We start from the raw sequence: 16017 nt of genomic DNA on the forward strand, positions 1-16017 counted from the left end.
TGTGATCTCAAAACTAAAAACCAAAAACAAGCAACTTCCCAGCCCCCCTCCCAAAGATTTGTGATTGGGTCAGAGAGATAGAATTGGAATTAAGCATCTACTCTCCTTTCCCTGAGCACCAACAGAAGTGATCCCTAATACAGAGGAAGACCCCTAATACAGAACCAGGGGTAAACTGAGCACTGCCAGGTCTGACCCCAAAACCAAAATAAGTGAATAAATTTAAGAAATTAAAAAGATGGGGCCCGAAGAGATAGCACAGCGGCGTTTGCCTTGCAAGCAGCCAATCCAGGACCAAAGGTGGTTGGTTCGAATCCCGGTGTCCCATATGGTCCCCCGTGCCTGCCAGGAGCTATTTCTGAGCAGACAGCCAGGAGTAACCCCTGAGCACCGCTGGGTGTGACCAATAACCAAAAAAAAAAAAAAAAAAAAAAAATAGAAATTAAAAAGATGAGGCCAGAGAGATAGCATGGAGGTAGGCGTTTGCCTTTCATACAAAAGGTCGGTGGTTCGATCCTGGCATCCCATATGGTCCCCCAAGCCTGTCAGGAGCGATTTCTGAGCATAGAGCCAGGAATAACCCCTGAGTGCTGCCTGGTATGACCCAAAAAAAAAAAAAAAAAAAAAAAAAAAAAAGATGTGTAGGGGCCGGAACAACAGCACAGCAGTAGGACATTTGCCTTGCACGTGGCTGATTCAGGATGGACCAATCCCCAGTGTCTCAGTGTCTCATATGGCCCTCCAAGCCAGGAGCCATTTCTGAGTGGATAGCCAGGAGTAACTCCTGAGCGTCACCAGGTGTGGCCCAAAAACCAACAAAAGTGTGCACTATATGTGCACTATAATTTGATTATTGTCCTTCCTCAGACCACAATTCTGATAGAAGCAGGTTCTGTGTTTATTCTGCTTACTAATATAAACTATTCGGCACAGAATATGGCATATAATAGGGATTTAGTACATATCATGAAAAAACTGAATGGGGCCGGGTAGGTGGCGCTGGAGGTAAGGTGTCTGCTTTGCAAGTGCTAGCCAAGGAAGGACCGCGGTTCGATCCCCCGGCGTCCCATATGGTCCCCCCAAGCCAGGGGCGACTTCTGAGCACATAGCCAGGAGTAACCCCTGAGCGTCAAACGGGTGTGGCCCAAAATCCAAAAAAAAAAAAAAGAAAAAAATGAATGATTAAATCAAAGTGCTCATTGTTTTTTGGGGGGGGTTATCAAGAAGTTTTATATAAAGTGCTCATTGTTAACAGTCCATCCTATATTCCAAGTCTTCTAAAAATGCTTTGAAAAAATTGCTAATAAATTTGTTTATTAAGTTGCAATAAAACCAAAAAAGGGGGGCCGGGCGGTGGCGCTAAAGGTAAGGTGCCTGACTTGCCTGCGCTAGCCTAGGACGGACCGCGGTTCGATCCCCCGGCGTCCCATATGGTCCCCCAAGCCAGGAGCAACTTCTGAGCACATAGCCAGGAGTAACCCCTGAGCGTTACCGGGTGTGGCCCAAAAAAAAAAAAAAACAAACAAACAAACAAAAAAAAAAAACCAAAAAAGGAAAATGCAATATAATGCTAATCAGGATTTCTTATTCAAGTGGAAATACTTGGTTCATTGTCTTGTTCAAATTTCTACTTCTATATCCCATGGGGATTTCAATACAATACAATCCAAACCAAATTATTTCTTCCTACGGCCCAAATCTCAAACTCAGTATATTTTTGTGCTCATTGTCTAGGTTAATGGCAGAGAAATACAGTGAAAAAAGCAAAGATATTGTATGGACTATCTGATCTGTCTCTTATCACTATGATGAAATACTTACTTACTGCTTTCAAGCCTAAGATTCTAAATCAGAAAACATTGTATCTATTTAGACTGTTGCTTAGGAGTAACTAAAAATAGTGAAGTAAAGCACCTACCAAAACAGTATCTGGACCTTCCTATGATGACATTATAAGTCATCCAAGGTAGAAATGTCATCCTTCCTAAATCCTGATTCTCTTTCTTCCCCTCATCTACTTAAATGCATTTTTGTTTGTTTGTTTTTTGGACCCCAGTGACGGTGCCATTCAGGGGTCACTCCTGGCTTTGCGCTCAGAAATTGCTCCTGGCTTGAAGGACCATATGGGAAGCCTAGGTCAGTGGCATGCAAGGCAAATGCCCTACCACTGTGCCCCCCTCTGGGCCCTACTTAAACATCTTTCTTTTTTTTTTTTTTTTTTTTTTTTTTTTTTTGGTTTTTGGGCCACACCCTGTGAGGCTCAGGGGTTACTCCTGGCTATGCGCTCAGAAGTTGCTCCTGGCTTCTTGGGGGACCATATGGGACGCCGGGGGATCGAACCGCGGTCCGTCCTAGGTTAGCGCAGGCAAGGCAGGCACCTTACCTCCAGCGCCACCGCCCGGCCCCAACATCTTTCAATGTAAGTAGTGTTTCCTGTGTAAATAGGAGACACATATATACTTTGCCGTGTGCGTTTTAAATTTGAGGTTAATTCACAATTAGAGAAAACAGATTTTAAATAAATTTAAATGTTTTTTCTCTCAATTTTCCACAATAAGTCTTTTTAGAGATGATGGGGCCTACACTTGAAGATTCTCCTGGCTCTGCACTCAGAAATTTCTTCTGGCAGTGCTCTAGGGGATGCTTAGGATAGAACCTGAGTCAACTATATGTAAGGTAAATGTCCTGCCCACTGTACTATCTCTAGCCCCACCACAGTAAGTCTTGATGCAAAGAAAATAAGACTGACACTAAAGAGAAAATGGTAGAGGTCATTTTTTTTTTTTTGGTTTTTGGGCCACACCCGGTAACGCTCAGGGGTTACTCCTGCTATGCGCTCAGAAGTTGCTCCTGGCTTGGGGGACCATATGGGACACCAGGGGATCGAACCACGGTCCGTCCAAGGCTAGCGCAGGCAAGGCAGGCACCTTACCTCTAGCGCCACCACCCGGCCCCCAGAGGTCATTTTTTTAAGTGAAGCAAGATATTTTTGTTTTGTTTGGGTCACACCCGGTGGCGCTCAGGGGTTATTCCTGGCTTTGCGCTCTGAAATTGTTCCTGGCAGGCACGGAGGACCAGATTGGATGGCGGGATTCAAACCACCATCTGTCCTGGATCAGCCACGTGCAAGGCAAATGGCCTACCGCTGTACAATCTCTCTGGCCCCGAAGCAAGGTATTTTTATTGAATGAAATTTAATAAGGGAGGAATAAATGTTCGAGAGAACACAGGCTTCTTCAGTGAAAAATGCAGAAAAAATAACTCAGCAAAGATGTGCTCATGGGAGAACATGGGCTTGAAAGAGCAAACCTAGCCTATTATTTTTTAAATAGGGATCACATCTAGTAGTATTCAGGGGATCAAGAATTAGGTTACACTAGGCAGTATTTGGAAGACCATGCAGTATCAAGGACCAAAACTAGAACCTTTTATAAGTGAGGTATGTGCTCTATCACTTGAGTCAATCTGTGGCCCCTGCTTTAAGTGTTTTACTTAAATAAAAGCAATCATTTTATTTTATCTTTTAATTTAATTAAAGAACCAGGGTTTACAAAGTTACTGATAGTTGAGTTTTAGGCATATAATATTTCAACAACAACCCTACTACCAGTGTCAACTTCCATCATCATTGCTCCCATATTCTATCTCACACACACACACACACACACACACACACACACACACACACTCTGTCTGCCACCTTGGCAGGCACATTACAAAGTTCAACGTTTGCAGCTTAGATATCATGTTTTCAATGTTCCTAGGTCTGTAAAAAGCAATCATTTTAAAGTAAAATATGTTATGAAAAAGAAATGCAGATCATGGATGGGGACAGAACACAAAAAGAACAAAGAATCATAAACTATGCTGAGAAGAGCAAAGGAAAAAGAGAGTCTGTCACACAAAAACATCAACCTTTTGATGAGAAAAATCTCCAAAGCATTCCAGTGATAAAGGATCAGAAAAATGATGCATAGTGTGAAAAACAGAATAGGCCTCAATCTCAGGGATTTACAATCTGACAAACAGAGCAAAGTGTAAATTTCTCTATGCAAGTCATTGCATTAAACGTTGGACACAACTTAGGGAATATGATATAAAGTTCAGAAACTAAAATAATGCAGTGGGGAAGTGCCTAAATAATGTGCTGAAGCTGGAAATAGTATAAGTCTGATTCGTGGTGAAGGAAAAATAAAGTCACTGCTAAAGAATGCAGCATGTCACCAAAAGCTGTATCCTTTATCCCAGTAGGAAATAGGAGTCAGCTCTTCTGATTTTCTTCTTACAGTCTTACAAGCTGTTGCTGGCATCCCTCCTCACCAGCTGCAGTCTCCTACTGGTAATGTTTTTCTTTGAATTTTGTCAGACTGAAACTTAAGGCCATAAAATGGAGGATTTGTAATATATGGCACTGATACATATTCTAATTTTGATGTCCATTCAATCAATCTTGACCAAAAAGCAAACAACCCATTAAGGCCTCTCAAAGATCAACATTAATAATTCCTGAACCATAAAAGATAACAATTATATACATCGAAGTGGGAGTTGCACAGCATCATCTACAAATACCTATATAAATAATGTCATAATTAATGAGTAAATATACACCCAGAGCAAACTACATGGAAAGCGAATGTTTCTTCCTGGACATCCAATTGGTGGTTGTTTTTAAAATAATGATTTCTTCCATTAAATACATAATTATTCACTATGCACTTATACAGGGTTGATGGGCACTGCCACTATAGATACTTAGCATTACTGTTATGTTTATTCATCTATAAATTCAAGACAGCTGAAATCAAAGATTTCAGATTTTGAACGTAGGCAACAGATATAGAATTTCTTCTCTCTCTTTTTTTTAAAAATTCGGGTCACACTTAGTAATGCTCAGGGAACCATATGGGATGCCAGAGATTGAATCTGGTCAGTCACATGAAAGGCAAAAGCCCTACCTGCTGTGCTATCATTCCTGCCCAGATACAGAATTTCTTAAATATTTAACTAACTTCATTTCAGATGTTTTGAGTAAACTAGATATACAGTAAACAGAATGTAAGTCCCCCACAGTTCCAACTGTCCCTAAATTGCCTATGATTTATAAACTTCTGGGCTGGGCATACATTCCAGTAGATAGACTCAAAGACTAGTCAACATTTGATGATTTGTATATACCTCCTGGTACATGAAGAAAATCTGAATCAATGGGATTCTTTAGAAAAATGGAATCAGCCAGAGTGATAGCACAGTGGGAAGGATGTTTGCCTTACATGTGGCTGACCCAGGTTCAGTCCCTGGCATCCCACATGGTCCCCTGAGCCTGGCAGGAGTAACTTCTGGGTAGTCAGTAATTTCTGAGTGTTGCCCAGTAGGATTCAAAAGCTAAGGAGGAAAAAAAATGGAATTAACTGACCTAAAAACCCTATGGAGGAATAAAACAAAGGCATGTATAAGCAGGTTATCAGAATAGGAATGGTAGAAAGAAGCTGTTTTGATTCCTTGCCAGCTCTGTTTCAAATCCATGTATGTAAATCAAATAATCAAACTTTGCTCCGAGGTAATTTTGCCTAAAAACAGTCTCCAAAGAACCACCAACCAGGGGCCAGAGAGATACATGGAGGTAGGCCATTTGCCTTGCATGCAGAAGGACAGTGGTTCTAATCCCAGCATCTCATATGGTCCCCCGAGCCTGCCAGGAGCAATTTCTGAGCGTAGAGCCAGGAGTAACTGCTGAGAGCTGCTGGGTGTGAGCCAAAAACAAACAAACAAACAAAAACAAAAACCAAAGAACCACCAACCACTCCTTTCTTTTCTTTCTCAAGAAGCAAATTTGTTTCCAGAAAAGAAATGGCTTCTTTTTACTAAAAAGACTTTCTCAACAGTATTATAGACTTTTTGGGTAGTTGCAGGCCAAGAGAAACCCCTGAAATTTAAGAGCATGCAGTATTACGGGATCTACGACTTTGCTACCTTCAAAAAGATCCTGAGGGGCCAGAAAGATAGCACAGTGGATAAGGTACATGCCTTGCATGCAGTCCTCCCAGTTCAATGCTAGCATCCTAAATGGACCACCAAGCCAGCCAGGAGTGAGTTCTGAGTGTAGAGCCAAAAGTTACCCCTGAACACTACTGGATGAGGGCTCCTTTTTCCCAAAAAAGATCATAAATATTTCCCTCTCGTTTAAATGTAGATTTTATTTATTTATTTATTTTGGTTTTTGGGTCACACCCGGCAGTGCTCAGGGGTTACTCCTGGCTCTAAGCTCAAAAATCGCTCCTGGCACATGCTCAGTGGAGCATATGAAATGCCGGGATTAGAACCACCGACCTTCTGCATGCAAGGCAAATGTCTTACCTCCACGCTATCTCTCCAGCCCCTAAACATAGAATTTTTTAAAAAAAATTTTTGGGCTATATCTAGAAGTGCTGTGTTCTTTTGCTCCAGCCCTACCTTATGCTTTTTTTTTTATTAAGAGATCAATATACATAAAACTATGGGTACACTAGTCTTATTTTATATCTGAAAACTCTGGGGCACCCTCAGGATGGGGACGAGCTGAGTACCCCTGTGCCAAAGCCCCAGCAGCCACATCCACACCCCACCATTGCTGCTACATCAATGGCCCGACTTCACTGCTTCACAATCACTGCAGACAATAAATGGATAACTTCAGGTACGCCAGTTTGGGGGCTGAAATTCTGTGGTCATCTCCATACTTCTAGAAGGACGCCTCAGCAGCCACACCTATAGCTGCTGTCCTGTCAATTCATAGTCCCAGTTCCACAGATTCTGAATTTCTAGAGCATGTGGCTGCATATCTGGCCATATTACACCTTCAAATACTCAAATCTGAACCTCAGTAGGAACACACACCAAATCAGATGTGACAAAACCAATTAACACAGAATGCTCAACTAGCAACAATTTAGTAAACCTTCAAATAATGGCTTAATTTTCACATTGTGAAATATAACTCTTTTCATGAATTTTCTTTTATTAAGTTTTTTCAATAATTCGTTACTATTTCGTTGTATCAATCAACAAAGTAAATTATTTTGTGCCTGCTAAAGGCGCAGGCTTGGAGGTAGGTGAAAAACTGGGACAATGGTGGAAGGAATGTCATACTTGTGATGGGATTTGTGTTCGAACATTGAGTTCCAGACACAATAGTTATTATGAAAAATTCTGTGAACTACTGTGTTTAAAGAAAGTAATAAAATTTTAGACAAAATATATGAATTGGCCAGTCAGATATTGTAGTAGGTAGGGAGTTTGCTTTGCACACAGCTGACATGGTTCATTCCCTGGCACCATGTATGTGAACCCCAAGCCGCCAGGACCTGGTATGGCCCAAAAACCAAAATTAAATAAATATAAGACTCCACCCTGAAAATAACTATTTCAATGTCTATCAAAAAGGGAACTGAGGGCCCGGAGAGATAGCACAGCAGCGTTTGCCTTGCAAGCAGCCGATCCAGGACCAAAGGTGGTTGGTTTGAATCCCTGTGTCCCACATGGTCCCCCGTGCCTGCCAGGAGCTATTTCTGAGCAGACAGCCAGGAGTAACCCCTGAGCACCGCCGGGTGTGGCCCAAAAACAAACAAACAAAACAAACAAACAAACAAACAAAAAAGGGAACTGAAAGTCAACTGAATATTATATAGCTTTAGAGAAGAATGAAGAAATTCACTGGTGAAGAAGGTACACTGTATGACTGTAACTCAATCATGAACACTATCTGTGGAAAAAAGAACTACTATGAGCAACCTTGTAACCATGGTGTTTAAATAAAAAATGAAAAAGGAATAAAGAAGCTATTACATACTAACAGGAATATAGCAAAATGAAGGGGGTAATAAGTAAGGTGCAGGATTATGTGAATACACTACTTTTGTAAGGGGCTGGGAGGAATACTTATATTTTCTCAAGAGTGTCCTAAAGAATTCACAAAAAAAAAAAAATCAACATTTGCTGGAGCAATAGTATAGGATGTTTGCCTTGCATGCAGCAGACCTGGATTCAATCTCCAGCATCACATAAGGTGGTCCGCCCTCTGGCGGCAACATCACAAAGATTAATTCCATGAGTAGCCCCTGAGTATCACCAGGTATGACTCCAACAAAACTAGCACAAAAAAAAAAAAAAATAAAGAGCCCCATAAAAATACTAATGGCAACTAGCTGGCTAAGGGATGTAAAACTAAGTGGTAAAAGAACAAAGAATTTTAAAAATCTTTACTTTCAGACTTGCTATCCCTCCTGTAGTACTTCATCACTTTTCACCTTCTCAGAAACCCCAGAAACATATTTTTGGATTCTCTCCTTATCCAACATTTTCTGGAATCCCTCCTCCATCAGCTTACATAGTATGAGGAAGTCTTTCTAACTGAAACAAATTAAATCCAGAGACTGGAGAGCTAACTCAATGGGCTGAGCTCATGAAAAGCACTAAAGAGTACAACAGTGCTCGCTTTGGCAGCACATATACTAAAATTGGAACGATACAGAGATTAGCATGGCCCCTGCGCAAGGATGACACGCAAATTCATGAAGCATTCCATATTTAAAAAAAAAAAAAGAGTACAACAGTTAAGTACTACATATTCACTGCCTTGCATGCAACCGTCCCAGGTTTGATTCCCCGGCATCCCATATGGTTCCCTGAGAACAACCAGAAGTAATTCCTAAGAACAGAAGTAACATTGAACATCAGTTCCTGAGCCTCACCAACTGTGGCCCAAAATCAAAAAAGCATTCAGTAAACCTGGGTTTAATCTCTGGCACCACATGATCCCACAAGCACCTCAAGGGTATCCTCAGATTTCAGGTAGTATCTTCAGAACACAGAGCTGGGATTAGCCCCCTCCCCTCAGGACTGCCAGATGTGGCCACCAAAGCAACAAAAATAATCTACCTTCTATTTCATGTTGTGTTAAAGCACTGTTTCCATACAATCTCATAGTCAATTTTTTGCCCAAACCATCCAATTCTGAAGGTTTTATACCGTAATCTCTTCGATAGTCTTTCCAAATAGTCTGTAACTAAATTCTGTTTTGGGTTTCCTTCTGGGAGTAGAGGCCTCTAAGAGGGTCAGGGGCCACTTCCTAAGACAATTGGTCAACTAGGCAGGCAGTTTAGTATCAGCGGAAAGCTGTAGTATTCTCAAGCCCTGCAAAGCAGTACTCTTTAATTTGTTTTTAGAGACTGGGGGAGGGTAATAGTGGAAGTTTAAGTCACACCCAGCAGTGCTCAGGACTTAACACTAGCTGTGAATTCAGGACCACTAGTGTCACCCCAGTGGTACTAAGGGCCTCCAGGACTATACCCAGCAATGTGATTTCAGAGATCAAATCCAGATTGGGCACCTAACTATCTCACCAGTCCATTTTTATCATTTTAAATCACTTAGGTATCGTGATTTAAAATACTGTTGACACGAGTTTCAGGCATATAGTGTTCCAATTCCAAACCCAACACCAGTCAGTGTCCAAGTGGCAATGCCATTATCAAAGCCCACTCCCATGACTCTTAACTTATTTTGCTAATCCCCTAGACCTCAGTGTGGCCCTTTACTGATATTGTTTCCTTCCTCTGGCTCCTCCTGCTCTACACAGATGAGCCCATGGTCTGTGTCATGCTCCCCATTTTCACCTGTGGATTCCTTGGAATATCGGCAAGAGTGGAGACAGAGGTAGAGAAAATGTTATTTCTTATAGTATTTCTTTTTTTTTTCTTTTTTTATTTTTTGGGCCACACCCATTTGATGCTCAGGGGTTACTGCTGGCTATGCGCTCAGATATCGCCCCTGGCTTGGGGGGGACCATATAGGACGCCAGGGGATCGAACCCCGGTCCTTCCTTGGCTAGTGCTTGCAAGGCAGACACCTTACCTCTAGCACCACTTCACCGGCCCCTCTTATAGTATTTCTTACTACTCTTAATGCAGTACTCTTTAATTTGTTTTCAGAGACTGGGGGAGGGGAACAGTGGAAGTTTAAGTCACACCCAGCAGTGCTCAGGACTTACACTAGCTGTGCATTCAGCGATCACTTCTCTGACAGACTTGGGGGATCTTGGGAAAACTTTTATTTTTTTCATTTTTTTGGTTTTTGGATCACACCCAGCAGTGCTCTGGCTCTGCGTTCAAAAATTGCTCCTGGTGAGAATGCCATCTAGTCCAGCCTCTATGGAAAACAATATGGAGATTCCTCAAAAAACTGGAAATTGAGCTCCCATATGATCCAACTATACCACTCCTAGGGATATACCCTAGGAACACAAAAATATAATTCAAAATTCCCTTCCTCACACCTATATTCATTGCAGCGCTATTTATAATAGCCAGACTCTGGCAACAATCAGATGAATGGCTAGAGACTGTGGTACACGTACACAATGGAATATTATGCAACCGTCAGATGACGTCATGAAATTTCCCTAAACATGAATGTACATGGACTCTATTAAGCTGAATGAAATAAGTCAGAGGTAGAGAGATAGATACAGAATAGTCTCACTCATGGGTTTTATGAAAAATTGAGGACTTTTTTTTTTTTGGGGGGGGGGCCACACCCGGCATTGCTCAGGGGTTACTCCTGGCTGTCTGCTCAGAAATAGCTCCTTGCAGGCATGGGGAACCATATGGGACACCGGGATTCGAACCAACCACCTTTGGTCCTGGATCGGCTGCTTGCAAGGCAAATGCCGCTGTGCTATCCATCCGGGCCCAAATTAAGGACGTTATTGTAATAATGCCCAGAGACAATAGAGATGACTGGCTCACAATATGAAGCTCAATACGAAGAGTGCTGAGTACAATTAGGGAAATAAGTACACTAACACCTAGCAGGACAATGTTAATGAGTGAGAGAAGTAGAATGCCTGTCTGGAATACAGGCAGGAGTGGGGGTGAAGGCGGGGTGGTGGGAAGGTTGCACTGGTGAAGAAGGGAGGGGTGTTCTGTTTATGACTGAAACCCAACTACAATCATGCTTGTAATCATGGTGCTTAAATAAAGAATTTTTTTTTTTTTTAAAAAAATCGCTCCCGGTAGGCACAGGGGACCATATGGGATGCTGGGATTTGAACCACCCCCCTCTGTCCTGGATTGGCTGCTTGCAAGGCAAATGCTCTACAGCTGTGCTATCGCTCTGGCCCCATGGGAGAGCTCTTCTAAAATGCAGACAGAATATACATATTTCTCTCTAACCCACTTGAAATCCTTTAGTGGTGATCAGTCCTCTGCTTGAAGGTCATATCCAAATCCTTAATAAAGATAAATGTAAAGAATGTGACACAATCCTACATACTCATATACAAACATGTGTCCACTTCTAAAATATGCTCTTACAGCCTAATTTAGATTTGTAAGATCTTCTGTAAGATGAAGGACATTCAAATTTTAAATGTATTTCACAATCTTATCTTTTGGCTCTGTATCTTGGGATATTTACTGTAAGTCATGACATAATAAGGATTGTGATATCATTTGATGGTCACAGCTAGGACTCTTCAAAAATTAGGATGGATGGGGGCCAGAGAGATAGCATGGAGGTAAGGTGTTTGCCTTTCATACAGAAGGAAAGGTGGTTCGAATCCCGGCATCCCATATGGTCCCCTGTGCCTGCCAGGAGCTGCCTGCCAGGAGCGATTTCTGAGCAGAGCCAGGAGTAATCCCTGTGCGCCGCTGGGTGTGATCCCCCCCCCCAAAATAAATTAGAATGGAATATGTAACATGTAGTAAGGGATATAGTTTCACAAAATACTTCATTTTCATAACTCAAGTATGATATAAAATGCATTTTTAATGCTGTGGATTAGCACTCAGTGGTAGAGTGCTTGCCTTAAATGTGTGAGGCTCTAAATTCAATCCCTAGCACCAAACAAAAAAAGTACTTTTATTGTAACTTGCCAGTAAATACTTGAAGACCCAAATTGTTAGTCATCTTTTTTTGTGATGCAAAAAAATTACCTATGGGGCCGGGCGGTGGCGCTAGAGGTAAGGTGCCTGCCTTGCCTGCGCTAGCCTAGGACGGACCGCGGTTCGATCCCCCGGCGTCCCATATGGTCCCCCAAGCCAGGAGCGACTTCTGAGCGCATAGCCAGGAGTAACCCCTGAGCATCACCGGGTGTGGCCCAAAAAACAAAAACAAAAACAAAAAAAATTACCTATAACGAGAAATTAACTACTTCTATTTTCTCAATAGATTTTAAAATAGGTCCATTTCATGCAATAAATTCCTAAAAGGAAGTCTGTCAATTACAACAGCAAAACTTAACTGAATTCCTATTCCACACACCTATCAAAAACTCTGTGGCTCAAACCTCAAAGGCTTTGTGGTTTCTGGCAGCAGTGAGATACAAGCCCATGACCTGTAACTCAGAGACTACCTCTCAGGGATTCCTCCTTTGTGGTACAGAAGCCATTGACAATCTGAGGCAAGTTATAACCCCTTCAGTGTTTTTTAATGAATACATAGAATATCAAGAAAATCAATTCTACTGAAATGCAGCACTATTCCAACACAGTCCATGGATCTATGAATATGTAATTCAATCTACAGATTATGCTATTTCTTTTTTGTTTTTGTTTTTGGATCACACCCGGCAGCGCTAAGGGGTTACTCCTGGCTCTGTGCTCAGAAATCGCTCCTTGCAGGCACGTGGAACCAAATGGGATGCCGGGATTTGAACCAATGCCCATCCTGGGTCAGCTGCTTACAAGGCAAATGCTCTACTGTTGTGCTATCTCTCTGGTCCCCTATTTCTGAATTTAGATCTTACAAGGAATCCCAGCTTAATAAAGCATGCTTTAAGTAACAATACAAAAAAAAAATGTAGAAATAAAATGCTATCCACTAGAAAAAAATTCAGGCATTGGAACTGTAAGGGAGTTGTATTTTGTATACAACTGTAAGCTTTGTGAATGAAAACTCAGTATTAAAGAAGGCTTAGTATTTAAAAGGTTCCTTTATTCTTCTATTTGTATACCGATGTTTTTCTACCAAAATTGGATTTTCTTAAGGTTTTCAAAGGAATTTTTAGCATAGAAATTTACACGATGCCTGTGACTCGTCTCCTAAAAATTCAATTAAGTAAAAACACTTTGCTTTGAAATTAAAAAAGGGAGGAGGGCACACAGAGCAGCACTCAGGAATTACTCCAGATTCTGTACTCAGAAAATACCCCTGGCTATGCTGAATGAAAAAAATATAACGGGGAAAACATAGAACAACAATTCCCACTCACTGCTGGTGGGAATAAAAAGAATTTCCATAGTTTCCAAAATTTCCCAACTTTGGAAGTTTGACAGCATCTTCAAAACTAAACATACTCACCATACACAATGCAGCAATTATGCTCCTTAATATTACCCAAAGGAACTAAAATCCACTCAAAAATCCACACATTTGTATTTGGAACAGTTTTATTCATAATTACCAAAATTTGTCCACAACCAAGATGTCCTTTAATAGGTAAATGGGTAGAAATATTGGCACATTTAGCGGCTGGAGCAGGTAAGAGCATCTGCTGTACTATTCAATCCTTGGCATCCCATATGGTCCACTAGCCCTGACAAGAGGAGTAATCCCTGAGCTCAGTAAGTCTTGAGCACCAATAGGTGTGGCATTCCCCTCCCCCAAATATGTATTAGTATATCCAGAAAATATAAATGAGTATATCCAGAAAATATAAATGAGTCATACAAGAGGCTCAAATGCTTAATACTAAAAGAAACAAATGAGGGGCCAGCGAGGTGGCGCTAGAGGTAAGGTGTCTGCCTTGCAAGCACTAGCCAAGGATCAGGACCGCGGTTCGATCCCCCGGCGTCCCATATGGTCCCCCCAAGCCAGGGGCAATTTCTGAGCCTTAGCCAGGAGTAACCCCTGAGCATTAAATGTGTGTGGCCAGAAAAACCAAAAAAAAAAAAAAAAAAAAAAGAAAAGAAACAAATGCATATTACTAATGAAAGTCAAAGTGAAGTGACTATATATGACTCCAATAACATGCTAACAAGAAAAGGCAAAGCCATGGTGACAGTAAAAGGACTAGTGTGCCAGGTTAAGAAGGGATGAACAAGCAGAGCGCAGAGGAATTTAAGAGTAGTGAAACTACTCTGCATGACGCTATAATAATGAACACACTTACAGAATGAACATCACTAAAAGTGAAATACAAACAGAATAGGAATTATGGAAGAAACTGCCTCAATAAGGTTCAAGTTAAAAATATGATAGTGCCAGAGTGGTAGCACAGTGGTAGGGCATTTTCATTGCCTAAATGTGGGCTCAATCCCTGGCACCCATATGGTCCCCCAAGCCAGGAGTGATTTTTGAGCAGAGCCAGGAGTAACCCCTGAGGGCTGCTGGGTGTTGAAACCCTCAAAAAAAAAAACAAAAAACAAAAAAACAAAACAAAAAAAAAACTGCCAGATGACACTGAATATTTACAAAGATTTTCAGTGATTAGTCATAAAGTATCATTAAGGAGTATGAGTTAAGGAAATTTTTTTTTTTTTTTTTTTTGGTTTTTGTGATCACAGACGGCAGCACTCAGGGGTTACTCCTAGCTCTACGCTCAGAACTTGCTCCTGGCGGGCTAGGGGAACCATATGGGATGCCGGGATTCGAACCACCATCCTTCTGCACGCAAGACAAACGCCCTACCTCCATGCTATCTCTCCAGCCAGAGCTAAGGAATTTGATAAAATTTATTTAGCCGTAGTGAATAGAATGAATAGGGATGAGTATTAATTAGATTGCTTTGAGAAATAATGAGAATCTTAATTATGGGAACAATATAAGAAGGAAGGTAATCAATTTAAATCTCAGGGTAGGTAATATCTAATGTCATTTCACTGAGAAGTGTTTTAAAAGCTTCACATCTTTCTCCTTTTCTTTTGTTTGGGGGAAAGCAAAGAGAGGACAGACACAAACAGCTGTGCTCAGGGCTAACTCCTGGTTCTAAACTTAGGGATCACATCTGATTGGCTTGAGGAACTATATATAACCAGTGCTGAAAACCTAAACCTGATCAGTCACATGCAAGGCAAGCACCCTACTCATTGTAATAGCTTTCCAGCCCCATTCTTAAAATTTTCAAATAAATTATAACCAATCAGGCTGATGACAACTCCCCAGCCCCCCAAAAGAAAACTGGAGGTGATAAACGTTTGTTTTTTGTTTTGTTTTGGCCATATCTGGTGATACTCGGGGGTTACTCCTGGCTTGCACTCAGATATCACTCCTGGGATGGGGGACCATATGGGACAACGAGGGATTGAACCACATGTGGTCCGTGCAAAGGCAAGGCAGACGCCTTATTGCTTTGCGCCACCACTCTGGTCCCAAAGGTGATAAATGAATTCAGGTACAACTTTGCGTTTTTTTTTGTTTTTTTTTTGTTGTTTTTTTTTTTTTGGGTCATACCTGGCAGTGCTCAGGGGCTACTCCTGGCTCTGTGCTCAGAAATCGCTCCTGACAGGCTCAGGGAACCATATGGGATGCTGGGATTGAACCACTGTCTTTCTACATGCAAGGCAAACACCCTACCTCCACACTATCTCTGCAGCCCCCTCAGGTACAACTTTGAGAGGGACAAAATTTCACACAAAAGCAATTCTTTAAATTAAAACATTATTTTGCTATGAGAAATTATTTTGTAGTGATTTTTACTAATACATAAGTAAAACCTTTACCTAGAGTTATTAGAAATACAAGGAATGATCAAATGACAAACTCAGAATACTTAAAAAAAAAGGTGTTTAATTATATATTCTAGCTCTTAAAGGGGGGAGGGTTACTTTTTAATGAGTTCTATAGGGCAGCAAATCTATATTAAAAATATCTTCTAGGGGGCCAGAGAGATAGCACAGCGGTAGGGCGTTTGCCTTAAAAGCGGCCGACCCAGGACCCAGGACCAACGGTGGTTCGAATCCCGGCATCCCATATGGTTCCCTGTGCTTGCCAGGAGCGATTTCTGAGCACAGAGCTAGGAGTAACCCCTGAGCGCTGTCC

At 41.5% G+C, this 16017-nt stretch overlaps 1 protein-coding gene and 1 non-coding gene across 2 annotated transcripts in view; one reads left to right on the forward strand and one right to left on the reverse strand.

The window, feature by feature from the left end:
- Positions 1–16017, reverse strand: part of RNF11 (ring finger protein 11) — a 42357-nt gene that overhangs the window by 17500 nt on the left and 8840 nt on the right. The gene's annotated exons all lie outside the window — the stretch shown is intronic.
- LOC126013099 (U6 spliceosomal RNA) lies at positions 8466–8569 on the forward strand. The gene has a single exon (XR_007497432.1). It is a non-coding gene; the product is annotated as a U6 spliceosomal RNA (small nuclear RNA).

This window comes from Suncus etruscus, chromosome 6 (assembly GCF_024139225.1).
Source record: "Suncus etruscus isolate mSunEtr1 chromosome 6, mSunEtr1.pri.cur, whole genome shotgun sequence".
NCBI classification, from domain to species: domain Eukaryota; kingdom Metazoa; phylum Chordata; class Mammalia; order Eulipotyphla; family Soricidae; genus Suncus; species Suncus etruscus.